This window comes from Haliaeetus albicilla, chromosome 10 (genome assembly GCF_947461875.1).
Source record: "Haliaeetus albicilla chromosome 10, bHalAlb1.1, whole genome shotgun sequence".
NCBI lineage: Eukaryota > Metazoa > Chordata > Aves > Accipitriformes > Accipitridae > Haliaeetus > Haliaeetus albicilla.
In genome coordinates, this window is record NC_091492.1 from 26,951,014 (window position 1) to 26,957,706 (window position 6,693).

The 6,693-nt window shown below is 54.5% G+C and overlaps 1 long non-coding RNA gene across 1 annotated transcript; it reads left to right on the forward strand.

The window, feature by feature from the left end:
- Nucleotides 1–75: 75 nt before the first annotated feature.
- On the forward strand, nt 76–2,366 carry LOC138687584 (uncharacterized). The gene is made up of 2 exons (XR_011326739.1): nt 76–1,199; nt 1,916–2,366. It is a non-coding gene; the product is annotated as an uncharacterized lncRNA (long non-coding RNA).
- The last annotated feature ends 4,327 nt before the right edge of the window (nt 2,367–6,693 follow it).

Consider the following 6,693-nt stretch of genomic DNA (forward strand, 5'->3'; position numbering starts at 1 on the left):
GAGAGGCTGCACAACCCAACCCCTCCTCGGCCGGGAGGCAGCAGTCGCTCCCGCTGTATCCCGGGGCACCGCCCGCCACCGCGGGAGCGGTCGCCCGAAGCAGCGTGCCCGCGCTACTGCGCATGCGCCCTGCGCGCCGCGCCGGGGTGTAGGGAGTCCCCGGGTTTGGGGGCTATCGGGTCGGGGGGTGCCATCCTTCTTCCGTGGGCCCCCATCCCCGATAGCTCCGCCGTCCCCAGTGGGCCTTCCCATGCCCCGCGGGGCTTCCACCCTCCTCCGTGGGCTGCCTATGGCCCGCAGGGCCCCCGTTCCCTATGGGCCCTCCATGTGTGGTGGGGCTCTGCTGTCTCCTGCGGGCCCCCCATCCTTCGTGGGGATCCCCCATCCCATGGGCCTCCCCTTTCCCCATGGGGCTCCTTCTTGTTCCATGGGCTCCCCACTTCCTGTGGGACTCCCCTCACCCCCATGTTAATAACATTCTTGTTAATGGCCCTCCATTTGAGGCTGGAGTCATGTCCCACCCTGTCCCACGGTCCTTTCCAGGAAGATGGAGATGTTCCTCTCCCCTGTCCCAAACCAGACACAGCCTCTGGTCCCGGCGGATCCTCCCTTCCACAGGCAAAACCCCTCCTAATCGTGGTATGAGTTAGAAAACTACTGGCAGAGAACAGATTGTTCCTGTCTGCTGCTTTGCTGCCTGCATGTAAATAGTTGTGTGTCATTTACCATCTGGCAGAGGGATGCGAGTACCGAGGCAGTGACTGCGCTGGGTGCCAGGCGGGAGGTGTACCAGCACCGCAAGTGGCTCATATGGCTCAGAGGCTGCCGGTGGCTCGGGGCAGCACCTGTTTGCTGCAGTGCAACCGGTGAGCGATAGTTACATCTAGGACCATCAGACTGGGAGTCCCCAGCCCCTCTTCTGCCAGGGTGGTGGATGCAGAGGGGAGCCGGGAGGGACAGGCATGGGTTCTGGATGCATTTTAGGGGGCCGTCTGCCTACACTTGCCCATGAATGAGCAAAATACATGAGGACAGGCTCCTCAGAGGACCCTGGTCTCCAACAGCACCTCTGCCCATCCCAAAGAGATGGTGGCTGCATGTGCCTTTGGTTGGGGACCCAGCACCCACCCTGGCTGCTTCCCTGCGGCTTTTCAAAGGCACTTCAGTGAACCTGGAGTCACTGCAGGCACGCAGAAACGGTGAGTCAGGCCCCACAATTGCCAGGCTTGGCTGCTGCTCACGTTCAGTGACGTTTTTTCAAAGCTGAGTCTGAGGGTTGTTCAGGGCTTGGTGTTTTTTTCAGATGATTTCTGGATTCTGAGATTTGGGGGCTTGAGTTTCACAGTTTGGTTTTGGTGGGGTTTGTTTTTTTTTTTACTCTAATGGGGAGACTCATTTTCTAAAAAAGGACCCCTCGTGCCAGCTGAAATTGCCACATCTTCATTCCTAGGAAGATTTGGGAGCGCAACCTCCCCTTGCCTGGGATGAGGCTCATGGCAGACCCGCAAACGCCAGGGGTCAGGCACTACCAGTCTACATAAGCAGTGTCTCCCACCCACTCCGCTGAAGCACAAATGACTCCACAGCACGCAGAGCACACGATGATCACCTCCTCAATCTGTTCTTCCCCCCCTCCCCCTTTTAATTGCTTGTGATCATCTCACGCTTTAACCCAGCCTTGGTGAATGTGATTCATCTTGGCTGCTCTTAAGGCAGAACGGGAAGGTTACAATGCTGCTCTCCACTGTGTTGATGTGATGTACCCTGCCCATGAAATAATCTATAGCTGGTGTTATGGGGCCATGTATCTTCTTGAATTGCAACACCTTAAATGCAACAAATAGCCACTTAATCGATACGAGTTCGTTCTCCTTCTTTATGGAAAATTGGGCTGACTCCTGATCTGTTTCCATAGGAACGGGCTGGGAGACTGGGAGAGCCACCAGCTGCCGAAGGCCCGGCGTTAATGCAGCCATGGCATCTGCTTCACACCACCAGAAGCTCCAGCTCTCAACATCGTGGCCACGTAAAGCTGAGTCAATTTGTGCCGGAGAGAAGGAGCTGCCAGCTGATAACTGGCTTACATGCGGGTACCTGCGTTATTCCCGCAGATTTTGGTGGAGGATGGAGGGGGCTCCTTTGCTCACCCAGCACCAGCATGGCCGGATGCTGGGGCTCATCCTGCCCCGCTGCTTCCGTGGGGGCTCCCCCAAACCCACCGTTTCCCCGGGGCTGAGCAAAGGCTTCCCCGCGCGATGGCAGCATTTGCTAAATCTCCAGCACAAGCTGGAGATGCCTCAGGTGTCTGCTTTGTTTTGCTTCCCTCTTATGAAATGAAATGAGAGGAAATAAATTGTAGCACAGCTCCCCCGCCCGACTTTCTGTTCAAATGCCAGTTCTCAGCTAAGGCTATTGTTCTGCAGAGTTTCATTTTAAACTGCTTTATTAGACACTCTAAAATATCACTTCCTCGCTCTTGAAGGCAGCCTGTTCCTACAAGGGAGATAAAAGCTGATGGCTTGATTGCAAAGGGGACGTTTTGTTACTCTCCTACATCAGCTGACTGCATTTTTTAATTGAAGGCAGCCCTGGGAGTGGTGGTGTATTATTAGCCTTGCCGGTGCCTGCTCCCCTCCACCCCAGGGGCAAGCTCTGCTTTTGCACTGCTGAGGCAAGAGGTTCAATTAGGTTTTGGCCTTCTTGCAGAAGCGCCCATCAAGCGCTCCAGGCTCCTCATATGTGGAGCGAGGAATTGGGCCGAGTCAGTTCCCACGTCCTCCCAGATGTTGCTTGCTCTTGTGTCTGGCCACAGACGTGCAGCTGGGAACTGGCATGGAAAATCTCCATAACTCCAGTGCCTTTAGTTCCCCTTGGAGGGGAAAAAATACTTCATTTTCTTCCAGTAGATTTTTATTGTAGCTATAAGAATGGTGCAGGTAACGCACAGGAGACACTGCCCCATCCTGAGCCTGGGGGTTCAGTCTGGGCAGCGCAGAAAGGTGCTGGTTCCCAGGAAGTGATTTTTTTTTCACCCGCTTTGCCCCTCCTGCTCCTGAGAGGCTGGTTCCTGGCTGGGGAAGCAGCAGAGCTATCCAGAGCATTGCACAACCTTTTTTTCTCAAGGCTCCTTGCCACTCAGTGAAGGGGCGAACCTGAGCTTTGATACAGGCCCAGCAGCTGCCATGTCTGTGCTCCCAAGACGTCAGCAGCGATTACTCATCTCGAGAGCTCCTGGTGCGGAGCAGAGGGGAAGGGGGAACTCTGCCACATCTCCTGGCACCTCTGTCCCCACGATGCTTATCCCCCTTGGGCACCAGTGTGCTCCAGGGACACGACGGCATGCTCCCGTGGCTTTTGTTATTGGTTCTGAGCTGCCGTGGAGCCCAGCAGGGAAAGGCAGGTGGGGCTGGCACAGCTGCAGCAGGCGAAGGAGCCGGCGCGGTGACTCCCACAGCAGCTGCAGCAGTGGGAAGCAGCATGTTTTTATTCTGGCTGTTACAAAAGGTACCCTTGGAAATAGGCAGGAGAAGGCAGACTGCGGCGCAGCCACCCGCATGGCAGGGGGTGCCATGTGAGCACGGCCTTCAACTTTAGCTCTTGGATGCTAAGAGGCTCATCCATCATGTTTTTGTAGCCATCACAGCCTCTGCTTGGCAAGACCTACCCTGTGGTGGTCTCCTCCAGCCCGGTGCCATGATGGTCAGGGGCTCCTTCAGCTCAGAGAGCGGTTGTGGGAACACTGGCCGCTCCCACCATGAAAAAGCATGCTTCAGATGCCAACATTTCTCCTTGGCATCGCTCCAGTCCCGTCAGCCTCTCCCTTACCAAGCTGTCATCTCTTGGGTGATGGCCAAAGCATCACTGCAGGGTGTCAGACGGGGACCCTGGACAGACCTCAAGCCACCCAGCACACCTCAGAGCTTGTACTTGGAGGGGGACCGGCAAGGAGAAGGGGGTTACTGTCACTGCTCTGAATTAGCGCACCTGATGCGTTGGTTCCCAGAGAGTGAATCAGTTAAATTAATGAATCCTCCCTAATGCCAGAATTCAAGGAGCTTCCTAATACATGTCAGCCAAGTTGGCATTAATACTCTCTTCTGTGACCTTTACATTGCAACCCAAGTCTAGGTTCCCCTTTTTGCCCTTTGCTATTCCCTTTCATATTTAATATTAAATCTGATTTATCTGCAAGATAAATCGTGTGCTCAGACAAATTGAAGGGATTTCACAATCGTCCCCAGGGCAGAGCCACAGATGGGATAAGCATCAGCCCGAGGGTAAAAGGCATCCTGGGCAGCCCCGGGCAGAGCTGCCGGCTGCTGCTCCCTTGCTGCTTGTCACCACGTCAGTGCCCGATTTTCACCCGCACCACTTGCAGTGCTTGCCGTGGGGCTCCCTGCTGACTCCACCATTTTCTTCAAGGTCAGCACCCAGCAAAGTCCGGGGGCCGCCCGGGGCGGGCAGCTGCTGCTCTCCACTCCTCTTGATTAATGTGCCATTGAGCACAGAGAGACTCTAATGGACCATCTCGCAGGGGAAAGCCTGGCGCAGCCGTGTCTCCGAAGGGCTTCCTTGTGTGTAGAACTCCTTTGTGCCTCCCACGGGATCCTATTACACCTCCTTCGCTGCTTTTTCTTTATTCGCTGCAGATTATTTTTTTCATGCAGCACAAACCAACTGCCAGAACGAGCAACACACACTGATGGAGAGGCAGGAGGGTGGCTGGAGGGAGTGATGGATGACACAAGAGATGCTGGTTGCAGATCTCAGGGACATGTACAGCACTTTAATTGGTCAGCCTGCACAGATTTCCTCACAACAGCACTTTTTAATCTAAAAGAAAGCAAGAAACTGGAACGTGTCTTGCTTCTTTCATGGCTTCCCTGGAGGCAGCAGCAGCACATTAAGGAAAAAGAGAAGGAGGAGGAAAAAATAGTCAGAAGCACCAGGTGGCTGAATATCTTGCAGCCTAATTGATTCCTCTTTAATTAGTACAAAACCTGTTGCTCTCAACCAATGTTCAGTGCCAGCTTTGGAGCAAGCAGCATCCTCCCCGGCCCCGTGCCAGCACGGCTTGGTGTGGCGGAGGGAGGAGAGGAGGTGCAGGGAACAGTGTGGGGTTGACGGTGCCTCTTCCGTACCTGGGAACGGGGCCACCTCCGGCTTCTACGACTTTCTTCGAGGCAGTGAGAGCAGGAAGGAGGAAAGTTGGCTGTGTCGGTGCCCATTGCTCACCAAGCCACAGCAAGGGGCTTGGATGGGACCATCTGGAGTAACTGAGACTTCAGGGGCATTTCTCTGCCTGTGCCTGGCCTCACTTGGGAAATGCTCACAGTTTCTCACCCAAATCCAGTTATTTTTCAAATGGAAAAGAGCTCAACTTCATTTTCAGTGAAGTTACTTTTCTGCTTTTTGCCTCCTGACTTTTGAAAGGATGTCCAAGCCCTTGCATGGCTTTGAAACCAAGCTCTGTGTTGCCAAGGACTGCTCTGGGTTAGGTGGTGACTTTGCCAAGCACATCAAAACTCACCCCCTGCAGCACACATCTCTAGTGCTTCCAGAAATGCTACCTTATGGTTTTAATTCTTTGGTTCTTCTGACCTGTGCAAGGGCTTCCCCTGGCACAGGGTGGCTGTGGGGGCTCTAATGTCACCCAGCAGCTTCTCCCCAGCAGACCTGGGAGTCAGACCCTGCTCCTGGCCCTGGGTCTTCGTTTTTGTTGAAATATCGTCGCAGATGAGGTGATAACTTGTCTGCAGGTTTTACAGCAAAGCCCCTGCCACCGGCCGGCTGGCGACAGTTGCTGCTGCTCCAGCACAGCGGCTGCTCCCCAGCAGGAAACACAGAAATACCCATTTAGGTAGGAAAGTGTCATTGACCATTGCAATTTACAGCCGATTCCTGCTGAGAAACCCTTCTTACTGTGCGAGCATCAGGCCAGCAGGCTCTGGGAAATGGAGATGGCTTCTTCCACCCTGATAACTATGCAAAGGGGCACAAATGCCATTAACATGAGCCTGGCATCTTTTCGTGCAGACACATCCTCGGTGGGTGCTCACGGGAATTGCAGGTGTGTCTGGGAGAGAAGAGGAAGCTGATGTGCAAAAGCTGTGGCCTGAGCAGGAAGCTCAGGAGCTGAAATACACCCTGCCAGACCTTGCACACAGACCCAGCCTCACGTGTCACCACTGGGCAGGGAGACTGTGCAAAAGCGGCACCATCACAGGCTCTGGTAACTAACGAATCCCAGCGGTATGGCCCCGGAGCAGGAGCCTGACCATCCGTCTACAGGCTCTTGAGGACTCAGGAGCAGTTTTCACAGTGCCGAGCTGTTTGGCTGATGTTGTACAGACCTCTCTGAAGGTGCGATCTGGCCTGCAGACCTCACACCACCGCGCAGATAATTAACACTAACAAATGACCCAACCCCGTCGGTGCCTGGAATCCCGAGGCTGGGGTGATGAATTAGCAGCTGAGCAGCCTCAATTTTACATTGGAAAAGGAGTCCATTCAAGATGGAAATAGCTGCAGGACAGGCCCCCAGCTCATTTTATTTCTGCAGAAAGTGCAGGAAGGTGTTTGCAGGAGGGTTTTCTGCCTGGGTTTGGGACTTGTGGACCAGATCTGGATTACCCAGCTGGAAGCCACTGCTCCCCCTTGCTCACCGTCCACCCCATCCCCTCAGGAGCAAAA